The sequence below is a fragment of the Leptonychotes weddellii genome, chromosome 3 (genome assembly GCF_054177405.1).
Source record: "Leptonychotes weddellii isolate Sample4059 chromosome 3, ASM5417740v2, whole genome shotgun sequence".
Classification (NCBI taxonomy): Eukaryota; Metazoa; Chordata; class Mammalia; order Carnivora; family Phocidae; genus Leptonychotes; species Leptonychotes weddellii.
This window is the reverse complement of record NC_138371.1, coordinates 77638488-77662197: the sequence shown is the minus strand read 5'-3', so window position 1 is coordinate 77662197 and position 23710 is coordinate 77638488. Positions and strand designations below refer to the sequence as shown.

The 23710-nt window shown below is 36.6% G+C and overlaps 2 long non-coding RNA genes across 5 annotated transcripts in view; one reads left to right on the top strand and one right to left on the bottom strand.

Moving 5' to 3' along the window:
• Positions 1-23710, top strand: part of LOC115943109 (uncharacterized) — a 388724-nt gene that overhangs the window by 270588 nt on the left and 94426 nt on the right. The window lies entirely within an intron of this gene.
• LOC145720559 (uncharacterized) overlaps positions 11593-23710 on the bottom strand; it is a 40298-nt gene continuing 28180 nt past the window's right edge. Inside the window, exons 2-3 of the long non-coding RNA XR_014143615.1 lie at positions 14065-14284; positions 11593-13680 (exon numbers count right to left, since the gene is read on the bottom strand). This is a non-coding gene — a long non-coding RNA (uncharacterized LOC145720559). The remainder of the gene's footprint in view (positions 13681-14064; positions 14285-23710) is intronic.

Below are 23710 nucleotides of genomic sequence, written 5' to 3'. Positions count from 1 at the left end.
TACTACCTTTCGTATTCTATGATAAATCTCATGAAAGTGGAATTATATTTAAGGGAATTAGCAGCACATTATGGACCCAGTTTTCAATAACAGGTGTCTAACGTGTGCATGAGACATGCAAAATATGCTGATGCAAATGAATGATTGCATGTGCAAAAATATGCAGATTAATGTGCAAACAGATGTTCAAATAATTTCCTATTATTGCATGCCATTACCTCTTTTGAATGCACAACTGCATATTTTGTATATGGATATATTTGCATTGTTTGTATTTCATGTGTGCAATTTGTACACATCTTTTCAAGGCTTTCTCTCCATCGTGTCCTTAACTGGGAAGGCTTAACCTTCTAATGCATTTTCACTTCCCTGAGACAGTTCTCTGTAGGAAGGGGGAAAAAAAACTATGGCTTACCCTTAGAAAGCTCAATATCACCAGAAGATAAATGCTAATTTTTATCTGTCTCTCTTTGTTAGAAACATGGTCCTTTCCTATCAATACGGCTTTTGATGTCAGTGTAATAAAATGTAAAATCTGTGCAGATTCTCAAACTGTCAAAACAACAGTATGCACTTAACGAAACTTATCTAGCTCTTTTAAGTGTTTAATTTTTTTGTTTTGTTGGTTTTTCTTACGTCTCCGTTCACACAGTGTTATCAAAGAACCGTACAAAATATATTCTTGATTTTAGGTAAGAAGAAACTTGGCTTATGGTGAACCCTTTTAGGGATTTTTTTTTTCCTGGACAATTTTAGATATCAGATCAATAAATAGAAAGTAAAATATAGTTAGAAACTCATTTTTATATCAACCATTTTAGATGATTTGTTCCAAGTTGCCATATTTTATTGCTATGTTGGTTTAGTCCATTTCTAACTAGAAGAAGTTCACATATATCATTGGAAAACTGAAATTGAAAAAGCTTAATATAGTTCTCTATTAGTTGTATCCAACATCACATTTTACTGTACTCCAAAATATACATTTCTAAAATAATATTTCACCATATCACCATTTCTTTAGGCTGAATGTTGGCATTATTTGGTTCAAAAATTTCCATAGGTTACTCTAGTAAAATGGCATTGTCTTCTGGCATCATTATTTTCAAATGATCTCCCAAAGAAACATTGGAACGCATACTGAATCCCCCTCCCTGCAGAATCAAGAGTTGTCTATATATTTAAATAGAATTTTAATACAAAATAACTGGAGGGGAGGAGTGGGGAGCAGTAGGGAGGAAAGAAGTCGACACCGAAAGAGAATTGCTTCTAAGTTGTTTTTTTTTTTAAAGATTTTATTTATTTATTTGAGAGAGAGCGAGCACATGAGAGGGGGGAGGGTCAGAGGGAGAAGCAGACTCCCTGCCGAGCAGGGAGCCCGATGCGGGACTCGATCCAGGGACTCCAGGATCATGACCTGAGCCGAAGGCAGTCGCTTAACCAACTGAGCCACCCAGGCGCCCGCTTCTCAGTTTTATAAAGATAAAATTATGAGGAATCATCTATTTTTAATCCAACTGGCAACTCTTAAAGTACAAAAATCCCATCTATTGCAGCAATTAAAAAAAAAGGGAGGGACTTTAGGAAAGTTATTATTACTCTCAATGTAGAGGTTATATTGGAAAATAATATTTGAGTTACAGTATCACATATGTAATCTCTAAAGAAAACGTCTATGTTTCGGTGCTGAAACCTGAAGCAGGGAGAAGATGAGTTAAATATTTCTTCTCTTCCTTCGAGGTTCCTCTCCCCTCCCATGCTACTTATTAGGAGTTCCGAAGCATTAAATCTAAAGGTCCATCAGCTCCCGTCTTCCAGCCCTGCCTGTCTGTGGACAGGACCCTGTCTGTCTGTTTCCTCTATTGCGCTATTTTGTTTGTACTACTGTAATCATTTTGCTGGCCCAGATCTGTGTGGGTGTGCTGGCAGCTTTACAACAAAGTTACATGGGAACAGAGTTAAGGTTGAATATTTATTAGAAGAAGCCATCTGGCGTCAGGCTGTCTGTACAGGGGGGCTGGCTTCTTTAGTAGGCTCTCCTCTTTCTCGAGAGCTCTTCCTCCCTTTCTCTCTCCTGTGTTCTCTCCCCCTGCCCTTCATTTCACAGTTCCGAAAAAGTGGGCTGTGCTTCTCTCACTCATTTATGTTGTCCTTTGCATTTATGCTCTTAAAAAAAAAAAAAATCGCCAGATCTCTGTGTTTCTTTTAAAATGTTTCTCTTTTCATGGCGGCAGCTTGTTGCTTGTTTCCACAATGACAGTGCCCACAGAGGGCCGCCAGGAGAAGGCAGCAGGACAGCCAACAATGGGACGGCCTGCTTCCTAGGTGGGCTTACAAGTTGCCTTAAACATCCATTTCCTGTTGCTGCCTTTCTTTCTTACCTCCAGTGGGCAAACTAACATAAGAGCACCTCTCTTTGGAGCAGGGCTGCTCCCCACATAAGCACTCAGAGACGTTCTCAGCGAGCAAGTGGTTCCCTTAGCCTTCTTCTGTCATCCCACCCCACCTGGGCGACTCTCAATTGCTGAGTAAATCGTCTTCCAGAAGTTTAGTTTTCTCATTTGTCATTTTTGTGTGAGTCAGTTGCTTGTTCCCCTCTTCTGCAGATGTCCCTCTTTTCTTCTCTTTTCCATTGTTGTAGCTGCAAGTCTCTCTCCCTGTGTGTAGCCCAGCTCCCCACCCCAACACACGGGCTCTGCTGAGAGTCTCCCCCAGCTCCGACAGTTTGTCCTGTAGCTGTAAGTGTGCTGCACAGAATGCTACCATCCCCAGCCTGATCAAAGGATGCTCCATTTTAAAATATGCGCGGCATGTAACCGATGAAGCCAGTGGGAAGGAGGCTCATGAGCCAATGATCACCATGGCACTTGAAAATCCGTTCAGACGTGGCAACAAGTATTTTGGGAATGTGAAGGGGTCCTGTCATTCCTGCTTTGCTTCTTGTGGGATGACAGCCAAATTCTGGGTTAGCCTCAGTTAAGTCCCCACATGTTAACTTTCTCCCCCACCCCCTACTCTGCAACATGGGGAACTGCTGGGAGAGAGATATGATGGTGACATGGGACTATGGCAGGATGGCTTTCTGGAAGGGTTGACAAACCTGTAACAGTGTATTTACCCTAGTATTGGAAGGGTGGCGATTTGTTTGCTCAGTTCCCTAATTATCCAGAGTATAGGAGTTATCACAGGAATCAGATGGGAGAAATTAAAAGATCAGTGCGGCATTTAAAACCTCCAGTGCAGATGGGCTATTAGGAATCTAAAGAGTTCAACAAGCCTGAATCAAAGTCAGCTTAATAACCACTGTCTCTGGCCCATTGTAGGGATGGATTTTTTTTTTTTTTTCTTTCTTTCCGAACGTGATTTTTCATCATTTTCTCAGGTGGGATATGGACTAACCAGTCACTTTAGTGGAGAGCCCTTATTTCAGACAGCTTCAAATGCCTCATCATTTCTGAATGAGTTTCGGCTCCAGGAGATTTCAGTGCTGGAGGAATTGCAATAAGCTATGAAACTTTATCCCTTCTCAAGACTCTTCCGAGTCACTGGGGAACTCTGGATTCCACGGGTAATGGTAATCGCTCTATTCACTTAGAGAAGGGAAGGTACCACCTCGGGGGTCACATGACAATACGAGAGAGGTTAAACCAACTTCCAGCTGAGGTTTTACAGATACATTTGGGATCTTGGAATGATATTACCATATTATTGTGCTTTTACTCTTGTTTCTTTTGGCTCAGGGCTGAGGGAATGGTCTTGTGTAATAGATTTACCCAGGGAAAGTTTCACCTGATCTGAGCAAGACTGGGCTCTAATGTCATCCCATTTTCGTTTAACATATACGAAATGTCTCAGAGATGTTGTTGGTATTCTGAGACTTGTATTTATCTTTAATTTTTGAAAGACTTATCCAGGAAAAGAATCCAACACAGTATCTCAGGGGAGATGAGCATGGATTGAGAGTAATAGCTATTAAAATAAGAGAGGCGCTCAGGGAGATGACTGGTCATTCGATGCTTTTTTTCCCTTCAGAAACCTGCCAGATAAGAGTTACCTGATTCATATGCCACTGGGGTATCTAATAGTGCCAATTTTTAAGAACTTGTGCATCCACCTATGTTTTCCTGCAAAGATTTAATTGGATCAAGAAATAACTTTAACCCTAGTGATCACCCTAATAATCACGATTTAATTATGGAATAATCCCTGACAAATCATAATGTAACAATATGCTCTTTTTTTTTTTTAAATTATATACCTCCTTCTTAAAAAAAAAAAAAAAGCAACGGGTAAAGGAATATAACACCTGCTAAAATTGCTTTTTGTATAGGTTTCCATGACTTAAACAATGGATTATCTGTTATTAAAGGCCAGGTAGGACTCTTTTTCCTAAGAATTTATAGAGGAGACCAACAAATCATATTGCTAACAGAAATACATGAGTACAGGAATGACCAGAAAGTGCGCGGCACTTGTAGTTTGCTGCTTGTAAATGTTTGAATTTGTACCTCAGTATTTGAGTGTTTGCTATATGCAAGACACTGTGTCAGGTGTTGTGGTGTATTTTAAGTAAATTTAATACAATTTTTGTCTTCAAGGACCTTACAGTGTAGCTTGGAAGAAAGGCATTTTCATGAATAATAGCAAATAGAAGTCAGTAGTTGCCATAAGAGTGATTAAAATAAGGAGCCAGTGCGGATAGCCGGGGAGGACTGTGCTATTATGGTTATATTGTGCTGATCCTTTAGGACAGGTGTTACTGGTTTCAGAAAGGGCAACTCATACATAGAAAGTGGTGCATGTCAAAGCATAGAAAATCTGTACAGTAGTGGAGAAAAAAAGAAGGTGAGGTCTGGATTGAAAAGATTCTTGAATGCCAAGGTAAAGAACATTTACTTTAAGAGATGGTTGGAAGCCATTTGAGTAGGTTCTGATAAAATCACAGCAGTACTGTCAGAAGATAAATTTGGCCACATGTTGTGCAGCAGGAGAGTGTGGAAGAAGTTAAGACTAATGACCAGGGTATTATTCCTATGGAAGAAGACCAAGTTACACTAAGGTAAGAGTAGTTAAATTGGAGTTGAAAAGAATGAAAAAGGAAAAGAAATGTTATTTAAAAAGCAAGCAAAAAAAAAAAAAAGGTATACCATGGACAACTAATTGGGTGAGGAGGAATAAGACAAAGATGTAGTCTAAGATTTTGAGCTCAGTATGCATAAAATTGTGAGACAGTAAATAGAAATAGAGAAGTCATGTGTAGAAATACATTTTAAGGGCAGGGTGAATATTTTGATTTTAGATGTGTTGAGCTTGAGATGTTTGAAGAATATCCAGGTAGCAACCCTTAGCATGCAGCTGAGAAGAAGGGGAGACATGGTTCAAGGGAAAATTGAAAACTGGAGATTTATGAGTTAGATGCATAGATGTGATAACTGAATATGTGAAATTGGATATGACTTTTGAGGAAAGAAATTGAGAAGAGAACAAGGTTCAGGATGAAATATTGAGAAAGGCATCTATTTAAAGAGTGGGAAGAGAAAGAAAAACCAATAAGTACTGATGAGAAGACTATCAGGAGAAAATAAAAAATCAAACAATGTATATAGAGGAAGAATTATGGCAAGGATGGAGAAAACTGAATTTGGAATACTTACCAGTGATCTGAGATAGAGCTGGGTCAATAAATATATTGGAGTGGAAACATTTTGGAAAGGATATATGGGTGGAAACAAAGTGAGAAAAGAAATACTGACTGCTTTTTCAAGAAATTTGGCAATAATAGCAGGTGGGGAAGATAGAGGCTAGCTCAAAGGAAAAGGAGGACATAACTTCTAAATAGGAGAGATTGGAGCTCACTTGTGGGCCAAGGAAAGATAAAAATGCAAGAGAGAAGAGATAATGGTGGAGCAAAGTCTGAAAGGTGCCTTGGATGCCCTCTCATATTTTTAGATGAAAATAATTATCTTCTCTCCTTATTATTCTGTTGAATTTAAAAATGAATAGTATTTCTTTTAATGTTGAAACTAGTACATGCTTATTATTATAAGCAATAGGGAGAGCATATGAAAGAAAATAAAATCAACTTGTAATTTGCCATCCAGTGACAACCTCTCTTAATCTTTGTTGTATCACAAAGTTGTGCTCATACTATATGCAACTTTTACTCCCATCAATCACCCCTGAAGCCCTTCACATTTTAAAAATGTTGACTTTGCCTAAAGAGTATTCAGGCAACTATATGGAGATATCAGCATTCATGTAATCTTTTTTTATTGTTGGCTTTTGAAAATCATGTCTAAATATGTGTCTAAAATGTTTGCTATTAAAGCTATAATAAATATCTTTTACAGGTACGCTTCTGCTCATCATTGCTTATCTCTTTAGGATTGACTTAATAGATGTAATCCCTACAATAGAAAAAGGAAATATTTAAAAACTTCTCAACTACTAAAAATAGTTCCTTATAAAGAGTAAATGCTCACAAAATATTTGTTGAATGGATAGATGAATGAACAAATAAAATGGTACGTGTACCAATTTACTCTCCAAACAATAGTGTGTTAGTTTGGCTTTACCATAACAAACATGGAATCTTGTATTACTCCTATTTCATTCTAATTTTGACAGGCAGAGAGGGTATCTTACAGTTCATTTTCCTTTGTGATAAGTAAGATTATACATTGTTTTTCACAAGCTTATTAGCACTTTGTATTCTTTTTGTTACTTGATTGTTCCTGTAATTTGGTCTTAGGTTTTGCTTATTGATTTGCATGAAGCATTCATATTCTAGGACCACAAGTGATATGTATAAAATATTTTTACATCTTATTTCTTACCTTCTGTGTTATTTGATATGAGATAGTCGATGTAAGAATTAAAAAATATTTTATGGTCAATTTTATTGATGAGATAAATATATAATTTAGTTTAAAAAGTCCCAGATAGTGAAATAATTATTAAATTATATTTTTCTCCATTGACGGATTAGGTCCTTTCTTGTATCCTAAATGTTTGCCTATGAATTATGACTGGCTCCTGAGATATCTGTTCTATTCTATTTCCTGTCCGATGATTTGGGGGATAGTTCTATGTTATTTTAATTATCATACTTCTAAAATACCTCTTAATATCTAGTAAGAAAAGTTTCCCATCATATGTCTGCATTTTTCAAATTTCCAATTTCACTCCCGTGTTATTTATCTTTTCAGATACATTTTTGAATTTATCTTTTAAGTATAAAACAAATCACATTGGGATTTTGTTCTGACCTCAGGATATTCTAGCTATTATAATACCCAGGAAAGGGGGCTATCTTTCAATTTATTGCAAACTTTTATATCCTTTGGCGAAATTTGATTGTTTTCTTTATATAGGTCTGTTTTTCATGTCAAATTTTTTCCTATGTATTTTATATTTTTCTAGTAATCATAAATAAAATCCTTTTCATCTCTAAGTGGGCATTAAATAATATAGAAACACTATAAACTTTTGTAAATTTATTTGTACTTGGCATCTCAGCTTAGATCTTTACTAATTATAATTTAAAGTTGATTCCTCTGAATTTGCCAGGTGTACAGTCTTCAAATAGGGATAAATGTTACTTTCCAATTGTAATAGTTATGCCACTTGTCTATTCCACTTATGTATTCCATACTATATTGCACTACTCAAACTGTGAGGAGGTTTTATATGTATGAATGTATGTATGTGTGTATATGTTCATACACACGCAGACATATAGACACATATATATCAAAAAAATCATCCTCAAGGATTAGAGCCACGTGTTTCAACTATAAACCCACAGAAACTAGCATTTTGCTTGCCACAAAAATTATTATGTGCTAAGTATAGTATTAAATGTTTAATCTGACATTTCTCATTTCATCTTCATGCTAGTACATGATGAAGTTATTACTCATTTTATAGCTGAGCAAAACTGAATGCCAGAGAGATTAAGAAGCTTGCCTGCACTGGTGTAGCTAGAAAATGATAGAAGAGGTGTTAGGACCCACCTCTGGGGACACCTGAGTAGCTCAGTCCATTAAGTGTCTGACTTCAGCCCAGGTCATGATCTCGAGGGGTCCTGGAATGGGACCCCATGTCAGGCTCCCTGCTCAACAGGGGTCTGCTTGTCCCTCTCCCTCCACTCTCTCTCTCTCTCTCTTTCTCAAATAAATAAATAACATCTTAAAAAAAAAAGAAGAACCCACTGGCTTCAAACTGCTGTACTACATATGTACCTAGTAAGTATTTGTTGACTGACCTAGTAAGCAACTGATTGGATGAATGAATGATTGAATGAATAGAAGATGTGGGATTAGATGGATAAAAAGCACAAGAGACAGAACTGAATTTTGAGAAAACATATTTTATGCTTTTCCCCTTAAAGCTGCAGACATGGAGTCCAGAGGAGAAAAAATGACACTGTGATAGTTTTGAGGTGGAGGAAAGGGAATTTAAGGGCACATATTGTATAGGCTTATTCTTCTCAGGAAAGAAAGACTAGAGTCACAGTAAGGAGAATGAAGTGAATTGAAGGGGTTTGAAGATTTAAGACAGACGGGACAGAACAGCTACATGGGACTGTTATAGGCAGTGCAGAAGAGATGAATGGGAATATTTCTGAGTAGCAGAGGATCCGGGTTAGGTGGTAGAATGTCATTCAGTTTGTGGGATTGGTTGGTGGTGCTTTGTCATTGAACCAGAAATCACATGTTGACCAAGGAGCTAGGCAAAGGCTCAACAATACTAAAGGAGCAGATAATATGAAATATGAAATATCCTATATTATATACTCCTGCTTCTAACAACCTATGCTATGAGCAAATATATATACGGTCATATATATATATCTAGATAGATAGATATTTAATATATATTTTTATAACGTAGCTTCCAATTTTTATACTTTTCAGGGGAAAATAATCCATAATTTCTCCTTATAGTCAATGTGATAGCTCAATTATTGACCAACCAATGGTCAGTTGGGTCAGCTACCATGAACTGCAGCTGAGAAATCTACCAATCGACTCTTTCTTGTTTCAGCAGGTTCAGATGTGTCAATCAAGAATGGGACCAGGGGCCCCAGTCCTCAATTCAGGAAAGAGATTATGATTTGCTTCTTAGTTTCATTGGAATGTTGCCCATATACTCACTTCTAATGCATGGACACATGTTATACAAAGCATCCATGTTATAATTTTTTTTCGTGTAACTAGCATTCTGTTTTCCTATATTCCTTTTGTAAAAATACACTAGTATTGCCAAAAAAAGGCATGTTGAAGATACGATGTATGCATTAGAGGGATTTAAGCTGATTCCTCAGCTACTCAGGGAAAAAAAAAAAAAATCCCAGCTGTTTAAATCAGGAAGAATTAGACCTAGTTTACGAATTAGTACATCATTTAAACCAAACCACTTTTGGTGCTTTTTACTTGGTCAAACAAAATATTTTTGTTTTTCTTCACTTTTTCTTTTCAGCTCTAATTCCTTCAGGCTGTTGTTAGTTCACCAAGAATAAAAACAACTTGCTTTAACAGAGATTTCAGTAAAAGAATTAACAGATACTTTAATGTCTAATAATGAAAAAGTTCAATTTTTTAAAATAATGATATTATATATAATTAAAATGATTTGACAAAAACCTAAATAATACATACTGAAGAATTTATACATTTAAAATGAACTTCAGCATTAAGTTTAGGAAACTAATTTAGTATTTATATCACATGCTCTGTAGGAATTACATTTAAGTTCATTTTTTTCCACAAACTACTATGGATTTATTTAATAAAATTTAGACACTTTGCTATTTTAGATTTATGCTCAGAAATTATGAACTTTTACTATTTTCTTTGATGCTACCTTGCTTCCACTTAGAAATATTACAAAATTATCACCATAGCACATGTAGTATGGTGAGCGCTGTGAATTGTGTAAGACTGTTGAATCACAGACCTGTACCTCTGAAACAAATAATACATTATATGTTAAAAAAAAAAAGAAAAGATAGTAGGAAGGGAAAAATGAAGGGGGGCGGAATCGGACAGGGAGACGAACCATGAGAGACTATGGACTCTGAGGAACAAACTGAGAGTTCTAGAGGGGAGGGGCTAGCCTGGTGATGGGTATTAAAGAGGGCACGTACTGAATGGAGCACTGGGTCTTATACGTAAACAATGAATCATGGAACACTACATCAAAAACTAATGATGTAATGTATGGTGATTAGCATAACATAATAAAATAAAATAAAAAAAATAAAGTATCCGTAAAAAACAGAAAAAAACAAAAAAAGAAATATTACAAAATTATCAATTATTTGGAAGTAATAATTTAAGAAAAGAGCCTTTTTATAGAGTTACAAGTAGTTAAGTAAAAATGTGTTACCTTTGCTTTTGGTTAATAATAAATGGACTTAAATTTTTTACAGTGAATGCCGGATTTGGTAATATTTATGTGATGAGACTACATTTATTTCATGTCCGTGACCTTCCCCATTTTTGAAACTATGTTGTTACATTTTAGTAATATTACAATTTTATTATTCTCCAATGGGAGGAAAAGTATGTCCTTTAATTGCTTTCAAGAGAATATGGGTTTTTGTCTGTTTGGGTCATATACAACAAAAGGAACAGAAGGGAGCAGGGTTTTTTTGACCTTGAATTTGAAAATAAATAGGGTCTCACCTATCAATGACAAGATTTTGGTAGTTCAAAATGTGTTCCACAAATAATCCTATGACATGTTTGTAGACTTTAGTGTTTAAATATAATGTGTGCTCTGGTTGGGTTCTGCAGGCTGTTTTTACTTTTGGCTTTTACATTCCACAAAAGTTCCAAAAAATCAGCAGGAACAGTGCCAATTAATTTATAATGCTGTTTTTGTGTTTCTGAACAAGGTACCTTGGTAATTAAGAGAAAAATTTATGATAAATATAAAGCAATGCAAATTCATTTGTTTGCCTGAAACCTACCTGCTATTTATTTAGATCGATCTTTGGAAAGATTCCTTAAATTGAATCATATTATGAAGAGGAGTGATATTTAGAACAGAGATGGGCAGGATACTATGGATTGATGTGTTAGAATATATTATGTTATATTAAAGTCAGACAAAGCTATGGTAGTCATTAAAACTTTGAACAAATTGATAAGGAAGTTCTTAGTCTCCCCTGAGGAAGAAAATAAACTATAGTGAGAGTAGATCAATAATATATTGTGAAAAGGAAGATGTATAACTCAAATATGCTATATCATGTTCATTTGAGTCCCCGATTTAAAATCTCATATTTGTGTGTGATGGTAGAAGTGCAGAAAAGTCATAGTCTTGTGTGCTGTTCTTGTAATAAATGTTATAACCATTTTTATTTACACAATATATATTTAATCTGAATTTATCTCAGTCTATATTAAATGAAAAGACTGCTTTACTTTTAATGTCAGCAACTAAACTACACTTATTCCCCCAGAGGAGACTAATACAGTTTATGGTGTAGCCTGGGCAAATAAAATATCTTCATACTCACAGGTAGGGGATGGAAACATTTATTTTCCTTAGGAACGAGGCCGTATTATTCTCATCTTTCAAGTAACAATAGCTTTGGATGAACACTCGCAAACTTTACACATTTAGTTAACGCCACTGTCCTGGTCTTTTTCATGATAATGATCATCAAAGTTATGATTGAAATATTGCAAAAAAACCCCCACAAAACTTTGATGTGAAACTGGAGGAAGAAAAAGATGTTCCAGCTAATGGCTTGTCTATTTTCAAAGAAAAATCTTCTTGTGAAGCTGCCGTGTAGGAAATGCACTAGTGATACTGACTACATTATTTTTTGTTAGAGGATTGTGAAGATTCATTTTATGTGTTTATTCACATTAAACTAAGTAATACCTGATATTGGAGATTGCATATATTCACAAACAGTAGCATGGTGTTAGAGACTATATGTTCACAAATCGTAATTACGGCCAACATGTACCACAAATATTATATGTCAGGCACTATTCCTCCCCACAGTCCTATAGGGGTAAGTACTTTTATTTTGCCAATTGGGGAAACCGAGGCAAAGAGTAGTGAAACATAATTCCTGAGGTCAAATCACTTGTAAAAGAAGAACCTAAATTTGAATTCAAGTAATTTGACTCTAGAGCTCTTTATTTGTCCCGAGATCGCATTAAAAAAAAAAAAAAAAATTCTGTTTCAGGGCTATACCAAAACAAAGTGACAGAATAAATGTTAATTGAAGGCCTGCACTGTCCAATATGATAGCCACCAGCCACATGTAGCTATTTAAATTTAAATGTGAATTAATTACAGTTGACCCTGGAACCAGGGGGTTACGGCGCTAACCCCTGACCTTTCTCAGGCTCTGTTTTTAGTTTTTCCCCTGGAATCCTTTTCCTTCCTTGTCTGCTTGGCAAACTCTTCCTCTGCTTGAAGGCCCACCTTGAATGTGGCCTTCCTTTAGAGTCAGATTTACTGCACCTTTGTGTTTTACACTCTATGCATATCATCTCTGCCAAGTTTTGTCTCGCTTTTGCTGTAGTTATTTTATTTAAGTTGATCTGTCTTCCCAGTCAGATTGTGTGGAGCTCAGAGACCTTAATGCCTAACAGAAAGTAGGCATTCAATTATTATTCAGTTGCACTGAAATAGGGATAAAAAATAGTTAACGGAGAATTGAAACCTGAAGGTTGAAGATGAAGGTTGATGATGAATCCTGTTGCTGATTTTTCCTCTTTCCCTGATGCTTGTTACCCCTCTCATTGCCTTTTATTGGAATAACCCTTCCTGAGGGTTCTGTTCTTAATATCCTTTGTGTTTTGTTTTTAGTGCCACACAAGATAACCCAGGGACCACAGGCTTGTCTGAGTTCAAAGCCAGTGTTTGTAACCACCAAACTGCACCACCATATCTCTAGCTGCCACCACTTGATTTGAGCTTGGTGGGGAGCTGACCTATTCTGAGTCTGCTCACCAACCTATCAGCCTGGCACATTGAGGGGTGAACACTTGTGATTAAAATGAGGTTACGTTGTGGTTCTGTAGCCACCGCTCATTTATCTTCTGCTTTCTCCCCCGAGATCTTGCATTACCAAAGTCGTTTTGTCTAACTTGACAGTAACCCTTCGTCAGAAAAATGACATCGTGCATCTGAAGCACTGTCCCATGTGGGTGAGGTGCTGGGCTGAGTTTGTAATGCTCAGAAAAGGAAACAAGATAAAGTACTGAAAAAAAATAAAAACCTACACATAAATGATCTTAAAAAGATTATAGTTCATTTAGAAGGCATTTTTACAGAGAGAAATTTCTGGAAACATTTTACAGTGTTAGGACAGAACGATTATGAAGGGATTTTTTGGGTGGCAGGTGTAGATGAATAAGCTAAAATACCTCCTTTCTTTGGGGGTAGAGGTCTTTGCTGTTGTGATGTTTTTCTTTTTTTCCTTTTTCCTTGTTGCTGTTCTCCTGTCAGAGACAGCTAAAAAGAAACTTGAACATCTTGATGCAAAGTTGGTAGTAGGTTCACAATTCAGCAGCTTGGAGCACAAGATGAGGTACCAATCTCCAGTCCGAGTACTTGGGGGAGGAGGCTACCAAGATGAATAAAAATTGATTCCTGTTCTGGTTAAATGTACAGCCTGTGGGGGGGACAGTTCTTCCCCCGAATCTTAAACAATAAAAAAATCGTGAGGGTATGCATGTAGCTCAAATAAAATCAACATTTATACTTTAACTTTAGTCCTTACCATATGCTAAACTTTTAAAGAGGAGGACGCATTGTGGGGGTGTGGCTAAAATAATTAGAAACAGGACTTCATACTTGTAAGGGCTCTCACCAGAGAAGTGGATGTAGACGTGGAATGCCATGCCACAGAATACTCCATTTCTCGCTCTCTCTCTCTTTTTTTTTTTTTCTGACTAAGATATTCTTGCCAGCACCCCACAGGTTTAGATTTAGGGAGCAGGTATAAAGATGACTATGAATTTGGGGATGACAGTTTTATATGCGTAATGCTCCAAAAAAGCTTTTATTCACTTGCTTTATACTTACAGATATGAACGTTTGTCAGTTTTCAATTAGTTGATGAGCAAATCTCTGCCAAGCGGGCCAAAGTTCACAGTGTGCTCTGACGGAGTCTTACCAGGCAGGCTGGATTCTGCCCACTGTGGGCAAAGATGCCCAGTAACGAAGGAACCAGAGCAGCAAAACAGCGCTGTGTATTCTGAGAAAGGTTGCAGTCTGCTTTGCATTCAGACAATGAAGATTTGCACTTGGGGTTTGGGGGAAAAAAGAAAAAAAAAGAAAAGGATGTGAAGGAAACAAAACAGAATGAAATGGAAGCAAAATGTTGGCAAAACTCAAATTGCATTGGATTTATACTTATTGGATTTTTGAAGTAAGCTGACAAGAAAAATTACCTTCATTGCAAATCACTGAAGGGCTTTTCTATAGAATAAACACACTCACAGAGAAGAGCTAATTCAAAGGAAGCTTCAGTATGTTAATATAATAATTAAGCAGTAAGGCACAACAGGCAGCCCATTTCTAAGGAGCTCAGCATGCCTCAGGTGGGGTATAAGGTACAAGGCTGAAGGCTAAATGACTTTAACCACCTGAGATTGCCTATAATCATCTTAAAATATGATACGAGATGAATATTGCCCTCATTGGAAGGTATTTACTTATGCAAATAAGGAGAAGGAACCAAATTCTCTGTATTTTGTGGGCAGTCTTTAAGAGTTGAATTATTGGAATCAGCCTCAAAACTTGGAAACTTCAATGCTTCTAATTGGAGCCTGCATTTTCCCATGTTCTTGGTGGTCTTTTTTTCCTTTTCTGAGTGGCTCATCTTTTCATCCTTTTTTTGAACCGTCCTGTGGCCAAATTATTTCTGTTTGTAAAACTTGTACACTCTCTTTGGCTTATTAGTTGTGTGTTTGTGTGTGTGTGTGTGTGTTTAAGGTGGTTTTGCTAAAGCAGCTCAACAGCCTTGTGCCTGGGTAGCTTCATTTACCACGAAGCAGATCAGATGCTACTGTGCGCAAGAGGCCTCTGGAATCTTGTGGAAATGTACATTCTGATTTTGTAGGTCTAGGGGAAAGCCTGAGGTCCTGTATCTCTGAAAAGCTCCCAGGAGATTACAATATAAATGGCAACCTCTATTAGGTCTTTCAAATATCAGAGAGCCATGTGATGATAGGAAAATAAAGGCTATAAGATAGGGAGGTAAAAAGACCAATGTTTTCAAGCAGTTGACACTCTTTTCTGGTTGTTGATAATTGATCTGATAAGGAAGAAATGACAGACCATGAACCATGAACTTGCTGGGGATTAGAGATAAACAGATTAGTCTTATTTTGAGTCTGGGTGATATGGCTAAAGACAAGAGAATTCCATTTTGATATAAATGTCACAAGAAAATCTCAAGTCAGTGACATATTATAGCTTTGGGACTTTGTTAGCAGTTCAGTTAAGTCCAGGTAACTGGTGACTAGAAATAGATCGAGAGGAAGGAGGTGAAGACTGGTTTTAACTGAATAGGCAGAATGGTTTTCCACAGACACTTGATACTTTCCTTCTGTGTTTTGGCATTCTATTATGTTTGTGGATTTCTTTGGGCCCTAAAGGTAATGTGAACATGAATTCCATAAATCTGTAGTAAATGAAACTGGTGAGAAAAATAAGACAAATGCTATTTTCTTGAACTCTCTCTAAATGGAAACAAATGATGTTTTTGTTCGTCTGTTTATTTTGTCTTGTTTTTGTTTTTCCAAACAAGAAGTGTCTGGGTGGGGAAGTGCTCACAAGTATCCTGAGCATTCAATGTGAAACAGCCTGAACTTCCAGCTTCTCATTTGCTGCAGTGTTTAATTCTGATTATTTATTTAGCCTTAATGATGGCCAGTCAATCCGAAGTCCTAAGAAGGAATGATTCTCTTCTGAAATGGGTTAAAAATTTCCCTGGCTTGTGATTTCAAGTTCACCCCCAACCTCAACTGTATTTCCTTAAAGCATCCACAACAATCTGAGCAAAGTATGGTCTGCCATACTTGCTAATGGCCTCTTAGAAATATTTCTTGGTGCTGGTATCTGGTCTTCATTCTTCTCGTATCCTTGACTTGACTTGGTTGGGTTCTTCATGATCTCTCATCTGGGTTACTGTCCTTGTGAGTGATGTGAAACTCAGAGTTCTTGTCATAGTCTATAAGAATGATACTCCCATAGAGTTGTCCAGTACATGGCCTGTGCAGCCTTACACAAGGGTACTCTCCCTCACAGTAGACTTTACCCCTCCATGAGTGACCCTTGCACAACTTCCCTAAGGCTGTTCTCACAAAGCTCATAAAACTCAGTGCCTGATTAGCTCCCTTTTCCCTTAGACCAAACACCTTAACATGGTAGAAAACTCCAGTCCAAGCTACCTCTGCAGTTCCATCTCCTGTCACCCCACCTAAGTTCAGGGTACTACTTGTCTCACTTGGCCCACACTTGTTCCTATACACCTCCTTTTGTGTGTCATTCCTCCTGTCTAGAATTTTACTCAAATGTCTCTTCCTCTAGAAGCCTTCTCTAATGCTACTGGACAGAATTAATTCCTTACTTTCATTTTGTTGGTACTTCCATAATTATTTATATGCATATTTTGCCAGTTATATTGTATTATACTTATATTTATGGCTATTATCCCTATGAAATGGTTCTATTGTCAATTTCTTATCTTTTTAGCCCTGCATAGCTTTGACATCTGATTTCACAAGGTTGACTGGTAGTTAAGCCAGGGGGCTGGGATGCCTCTCTTTACTTGATACTTCTGCATATGACATCTTTTCCTACTGCCTGCCAGGATGCAGAGAGCAGCTCTCTTAGGGAGAGGACAAAGAAGATGATGTGGGAAGGCTATGATCCATCACCAACAGCGCCCCAAACCTCTCACACCCTCAAGTGTCACTTGATACTAGCTGCTAGATAATCATTATTGATTGCTTTGACAGTAATAAGAATACTAATGTTAACATTTGCTGAAGAGAAGGTCTTAATACCAGGTATTGAGTATTTCCATTCATGATCTACTTTAATTCTCATCCAGCCCCAGAAGTATATGTCTTGTGAAGCTAATGAAATTTAAGTTTTCAGGGCTATTCATTTACAAGGGTTCCTTCCAAAGAAAGCCCTGTTTTTAAATTGCTTGTTAAAAATGCATAGTTCTCTTTCAGATTCTAAATAAACATAATAAACATTCTTTCATACCTAATTGTGTGTGTGTGTATGTATGCGTGTATGTGTGTGTATGTGTGTGTGTGTGTGTGTGTGTGTGTGTGTGTGAACTTCCAGCTTCTCATTTGCTGCAATGTTTAATTCTGAATATTTATTTAGCCTTAATGATGGCCAGTCAATCCGAAGTCCTAAGAAGGAATGATTCTCTTCTGAAATGCGTTAAAGATTTCCCTGGCTTGTGATTTCAAGTTCGCCCCCAACCTCAACTGTATTTCCTTAAAGCATCCACAACAATCTGAGCAAAGTATGGTCTGCCATACTTGCTAATGGTCTCTCAGAAATATTGTGTGTATATATAGTATTTGACTTTAAGGTTTTCAACACCTGTGTGCACATATGAAATACTTTCCTTTAAGGAAGATCAGCTTGCAATATATATATATATAATATATATATGTATTATATATTAATATATATAATACATATACAATATATATAATATATAATATATATAATATATAATATTAATATATATATAATTTTTTTTCCTTTAAGAAGATCCTCCAAATGGTATAAGCCTCAAGACCCACAGAGCCTAGACCTGCCTTGCCTTGCCCTATAAGGTATATATTGTAAAACATTGCCATAACATCAAAAGTGCACTCAGATACTTTAACTACAGAAAATACAGGGTTGTATCATTGCCAAGTTAATGAAAAATGATACTTTTAAATTGGTCTGTTCTGTCACAAAAACACCAAATGTAAGACACTGAGATATACACTGTGAACAAGGGACAACACCCTGACCTGAGAGAGTCCCAAATGATCGCAAGCAATCACTTCTGAAATCCCAATCCTACTGGGCCCTTCATTTGGGAAAGGGAACCAAGTGAAAACTAGCAGGCAGTCACCAGGAGGGTGATCAAATGTGAATGCTCATTTCATTAGGGTTTTACTTCATCTGTGTATTTGTGTCATCTATGAGAACTAAAGATCAGAGAAGTTAACTAACTTGCCAAAAATTGCATAGCTATTAGTGATTGAGCTAGGTTCCAAACTGAACTTTGTCTCTATGAATGTTTGCTGGTTAATTTTAATACTTAAGACAAAACTAAACAGAGAACGTTATTATTGACTTCCTTCTAATCCCTTCTGCTGCTCTTTCTGGAGTCCCTTTATCCTAACCCTTTCCTCATGGCCTCAGGGAGAAGTGAGGTCTCCAGGACATCATGATGAAAGGATTGACACCTGTCCTAGGTCTTTTCTAACTCCCGTGATCTACTTTCAAGTTGTCATCCAAACTTTAGAATTGGGCTTGCTCATTTATTTGTTTATTCCCATTGGTATGTCAAATTCTAAAACTTTCTGCAAAATAAGACTTTGACTTACACATTGCCATTTCATCTCTTACCTCCCTTGTTTCCCTGGAGTACCCAGACTAATACAGATTTCTTTGACCCGGCCTTTGGAAACTGACCAGTTCTCACCCAAATATACACCTCTGTCCTACATTCTCATGGGAATCTCTAGTCTGGCAGGGGCTGGCAGCATTCATCTTTGGCAAGACCTGTGAGTCAGACAAGGCTCACACCATAATAGAGAAGGGGTTTACCGGGAATACCTTTATAGGTGATGTCTTTTTTTTCTGAACCATCAATTAAGGAGCAGCTGCAAAGGAAAGGAAATACTCCAAATGAACATTGTCTGGAAAATCTAAGATATATATCTATGCAGAAGCATTTTTTCTAATAAATATTGATCAGTTTGAATCTTGAAAAGTTCAACCTTTTGTTAGAAATCTTCCTCAAATGTATTAATATTTTTCTATTTTCTTTGATGAGGTACATTGAAGAAACTCTAACAATTTCTTAATAACTTGGGATCAGTATAGTGAACATAATTTATCTTATTCAGCACTAACTTAGGGATGCTCTCATGGTAGGGCATCTCTGTGTTAATGCAGAATAAAATAATTGCTATTCATATTTATTGTAGTGATGTTCATACTTAGTATAGTGATTAAGTCCTTATACTAAAAGACTCCAGATTGCTCTGCAACTAGTTGTGAGTGTTGTGTCTCATTTCTCAATCTTTTCCTTGCCTGTAAAGCTATTAGCTGTTGCTTCCTGCTTTCCTCAGTGGGCCTGCCTTTAACAAAGGTTATTCCCCTCTCTCTAGAACAGCGTATCTCAACAGGGGCAATTTTCCCCCAGGGGATATTTGGCGATGTATGGGGACATTTTTAATTGTCACAATTTACAGAGGGATGCTACTGGCATCTAGTGAGTGGAGGTCAGGTTACTAAACCTCTTAGAGTGCACTGGCCGGACCTTCACAACAGAGAATTACCTGGGTCAAAATGTCAACAGTGGCCAGGTTTAGAAACACTGTTCTAGGATTGCAGAAAAAGTGAAGAGTTCTAAAGGAGGATCCCGGGAGCTTTGTCTAAAGTTAAAAAAGAAAAAAAAAAAAGTGTGTGTTGGTTCATGTTCATTGGTAAGGTCAGGGGCCAGTTTCATTTATTTCTCAAAAACAAAACTATTTTCATGGATTGAGGTCCTTTGACCTCCAGCTGGGTGGGACCTTAGTATCTGACTTTAATTAAGGTCTTCAACACCTGTGTGCACACACAAACAACTTTCCTTTAAGGAAGGTCAGCTTGCAATTTTTTTTTTTTTTTCCTGTTCTGGAGTTATTTGGCTCAAATGCTATTGCCACATTAAAGGTTTTTCACTGTGGTATAAATGCTGTGGTATGTAGTATATTTCTAAGGGATTTCAAATTTCTATTTACAACTACTTTTATGCTAACTGTGTAAGTCATATGCTAATTGTTTAAGTCTTTTCTGCTGTGATTTGATAGTATTGGGAAAACTGGTGACCAACTAGGCCTTTCACTCCTGCTTTTTTTTTTTTTTTTTCTTAACAACATTCTTCAGGGAAACTTGATTTTGAACAACAAAAAGGTAAAAGGTCTACAGTGACATAATTCTTTTTGAAGGAGATTCTAGTGAAAGCCACTTGATTAACTGTAACCTTCTACTTCTTTACCCCTTCTTGTAGGTTTTCCAATAGTTAGAAGTCATTGACTCCAAAGGGAATCTTGCTGCTAAGGGCTGGGTCTGCATGAACTCTAAGAAGTGCCCAGTTCTGACCTCCTCACTAAATGGGCTCGAAGTAGGAAATCAATTCTTTCAATCTTAGAATAAAGATAAATTATAGTTTCTGGATGCCCACCTAATCTCAATGAAAGTTTATTCTGCTTTACTAGGTTATGGAGGATATTTGTTTAAATGATTTTACACAAAGATGTAAAATCTTTCTATACCAGTATTTAGCATATACCTTACTATATGTATATCTTGATATATAATGCATTAGCTAGGGAAGTACTTTTTTTTTTTTTGGAATGCATATTTGGCTAATTTGACTTGATTCCCTTGCATTTTACCAATTATGTACATTTATTTAGTGCATAAAAAGTGTAACAACTAATATTGAGGTGTAAATGAGTATGCATGTTCTACCACTGTTTTATTCAAATGTGATGTGTCAAAATCAATTTGATATGAAATGCAGAGTGATAGATGAGAGTGATAGATCTAAGGTATGGATAGTACAGTATGGAATTCTATCAATCCCCAAGCGGCATTGGAAAATAAAGAGTATAATATGATCTTTAATATAAGAGTTTCTTGGTGCACATGAAATTGATCAGATATTATAAATTAGAGTTATACATACATTTCAAGAGGAAAGTTAACTTACGACAACTGTGACTTTGTGTATATATTTATATTACTTTTCTTGTTTGTATACACAAACAAATTTGAAAGTAAAAATAATCCAATAAACTTCAAATAATTTTTCAGTACTTTCATTAGTGTTTTTAATTTGATATTTTACAATCATGTTTTCTAGTTTTTATTTTTCCTTGGAAAGTTACTATTTAATTTTGCTCATGTTTAAAATTTTAAAGGCTGTCTTCAGTGTTTTTATATATCACTTATTGTCACTTTTAGATGAAAAGTATTCTTTATGTGTCTATTGTAACATTTGTAACTTTAAAAAAATTAGTTTTTGTTTCTCAAGGTCTCATAAACCATACTGTTTAATGTAATGATTTCTTTGTTGAGTCTTATAAGAAATAAGCAAAAGTAGGTGGAGAAAGTGTAGACTTTTCAGTATGTTATATCAAATTACAATTACCATATTAATAGAGTATTTTTTAACTTAGAAATTGTAACAGTTCTACTTGAAAAGAAAGCAGTCATTTTTGTACTTTGAAAGAATTTCTAAAGGTGAACTTGGAAGAAAAGATTAAAGGAAGATGGAAATAATTGATGATCCTTTTATAAGTTTTTAGAGAAAAAACATGCAAGCATTGTCTTATGAAAAAGTTTTTTCTTACAAAACTGCACTTATATCTGAAATATTGTTGTCATATGAAAGCCTTAATTCCACTGAAGTGTTCATATGCATAAACTATATACATAGCTGTCCTTGGTTGGAGGAGCAAATCTCTTTTGAATAATTTTTCTTTATACTCTTCCCATTTTTGTATAAATTTTCTTAGAAGTCATAAATGAAGCATTTCCCCCCCACTCTGGGACAAAGCCCTAATAAAAATAGCTAAATTAAGATTATTTTGTAAATTAAATATCTTTCTAAGGTACCAAAATGCAAAGGGCTAGTGGTTTTTGTTTTTTTGTTTTTTGTTTTTTTTAGATTTAGTTATTTATTTCAGAAACAGAGAGAGAGTGGGCGGGGGAAGGGAGAGGGAGAGAATCTCAGGCAGACTCCCCACTGCAAGCAGACTCCCCAGTGAGCCTGGAGCCTGATGCTGGGCTCCATGCTGGGCTCAATCCCATGACCCCGAGATCATGACCTGAGCTGAAATCAAGAGTCGGGCGCTTAACCTACGGAGCCACCCAGGCGCTCCCCAAATGCCGAAGTTTTAATGTGAGAGTCATAGCTGCAGTAATCATTTTGCTTTGATATTCCCTTTTCCTGATTCATGTCTCTTTAACCACAATTTTTTATCAAATTTTATACAGAAAGAAGCAGTTGTTTTCATTGACTCTCTACTCTCACCAAGAAAGATATGTGTAATTTTAACATAGCTAGAAAGTATCTATATGCAATTATAATGTGGTGTTTTCCATGAATGAGTTTCTGCCTCTATTCATTCGAGTGATTTAAACTTTCCTGTTTTCTTGTTATACCTAGATTTTACATCAGATATGTAGAGGGAAAGAATCAATCTCTTTTAATCATTCCTCTCAGTGCTTTGAGACACCAATTCTCTGTGACAAGTTCTGAGCCTGGGTTTCCAGGCAAGGCTTATCAGAAGTTTAAGATTCAGCCTAAAAAGTACGAATTTAGATGCCCCTGTTCACTACAGCTGTAAACGCCACTGTAAAAGAGAGTGCATTGCACATCTAGAAAAATCTGCTCTGAGCTTCCCTAAGATGATGCTGAAGTGTGGCATTGTGAATTCCAAAATGAATTCATGAAGAACAACACTGGAGATCAAATGTATTATGTGTGTGTATCGCAGCTAACATGGCAACTGGAACACAGAGCCTTTTTTTCTCACTTTCTGCCAGCCATAGCTTAAACTTCCCACAGAGGATGGGGATTAACAGCCTGTCTCCTTTGGGGTGGGGGGAGTTTGAGTCAAATAAAATGTAGGATCTGCAAATGGAGCTCTGAAATGATGTAGTTAACATTACATATGTAGTCTATTATGGTAACTGAGAACATGTGTGTCATAATGTTGGGCAAACCGATTCTAAAAATGGGAGAGAAGAGAACAAAAACTGACCCCCAAATTCTGCTCAAATCACATGATCCAAACAAGATGCGCTGTTAGGAAAGATTTAATAGAATACAATTCTCTCCTGTCCACCATGCCTATCCCTACCCTTTTCTGCCCCTCCACATTTCCCCTCTTAATTTTTAGATATAGTTTTCATGTATCAATTTGGATGACTAATTTCCTTATTATGCTGGAGTGCCAGTGTATCTTTTAGACTTTACTAGTCTTCTCTGAACCCAGGGATAGCTTTAAAATACCATGAACTCGAAATATTTCCCAAGAAAAAAAAAAATGAAAACCCTCTGACATAAGGACCTGAGAGGATAGAGGACCTGGAAGATATCAAGACTGTTAGACCTTAGGAGACACTGACCATGCATTTGGCACCTTGATCACTTACATCACTGGTGAAAACCACTGATGCTGTTTGTGCTCAGGTGTTCATAGCCCTATCTGGAATGAGTCACTCGAAAGGGAATACATGGGGAATAAGTACAAATGTGGAAATGATAGCTCAATCCCAGTCTGAAGAATTACTAAGTGCAGAGTGGGAGATAAGTGGTAGGAAATTAGAGCACACGAAAGAGTTAGACTGAGTATCAAGCAGAAGAAGGAACCAAACGTTCTGAAACGTGAGTTGCAAACATGGCGGATAGCAC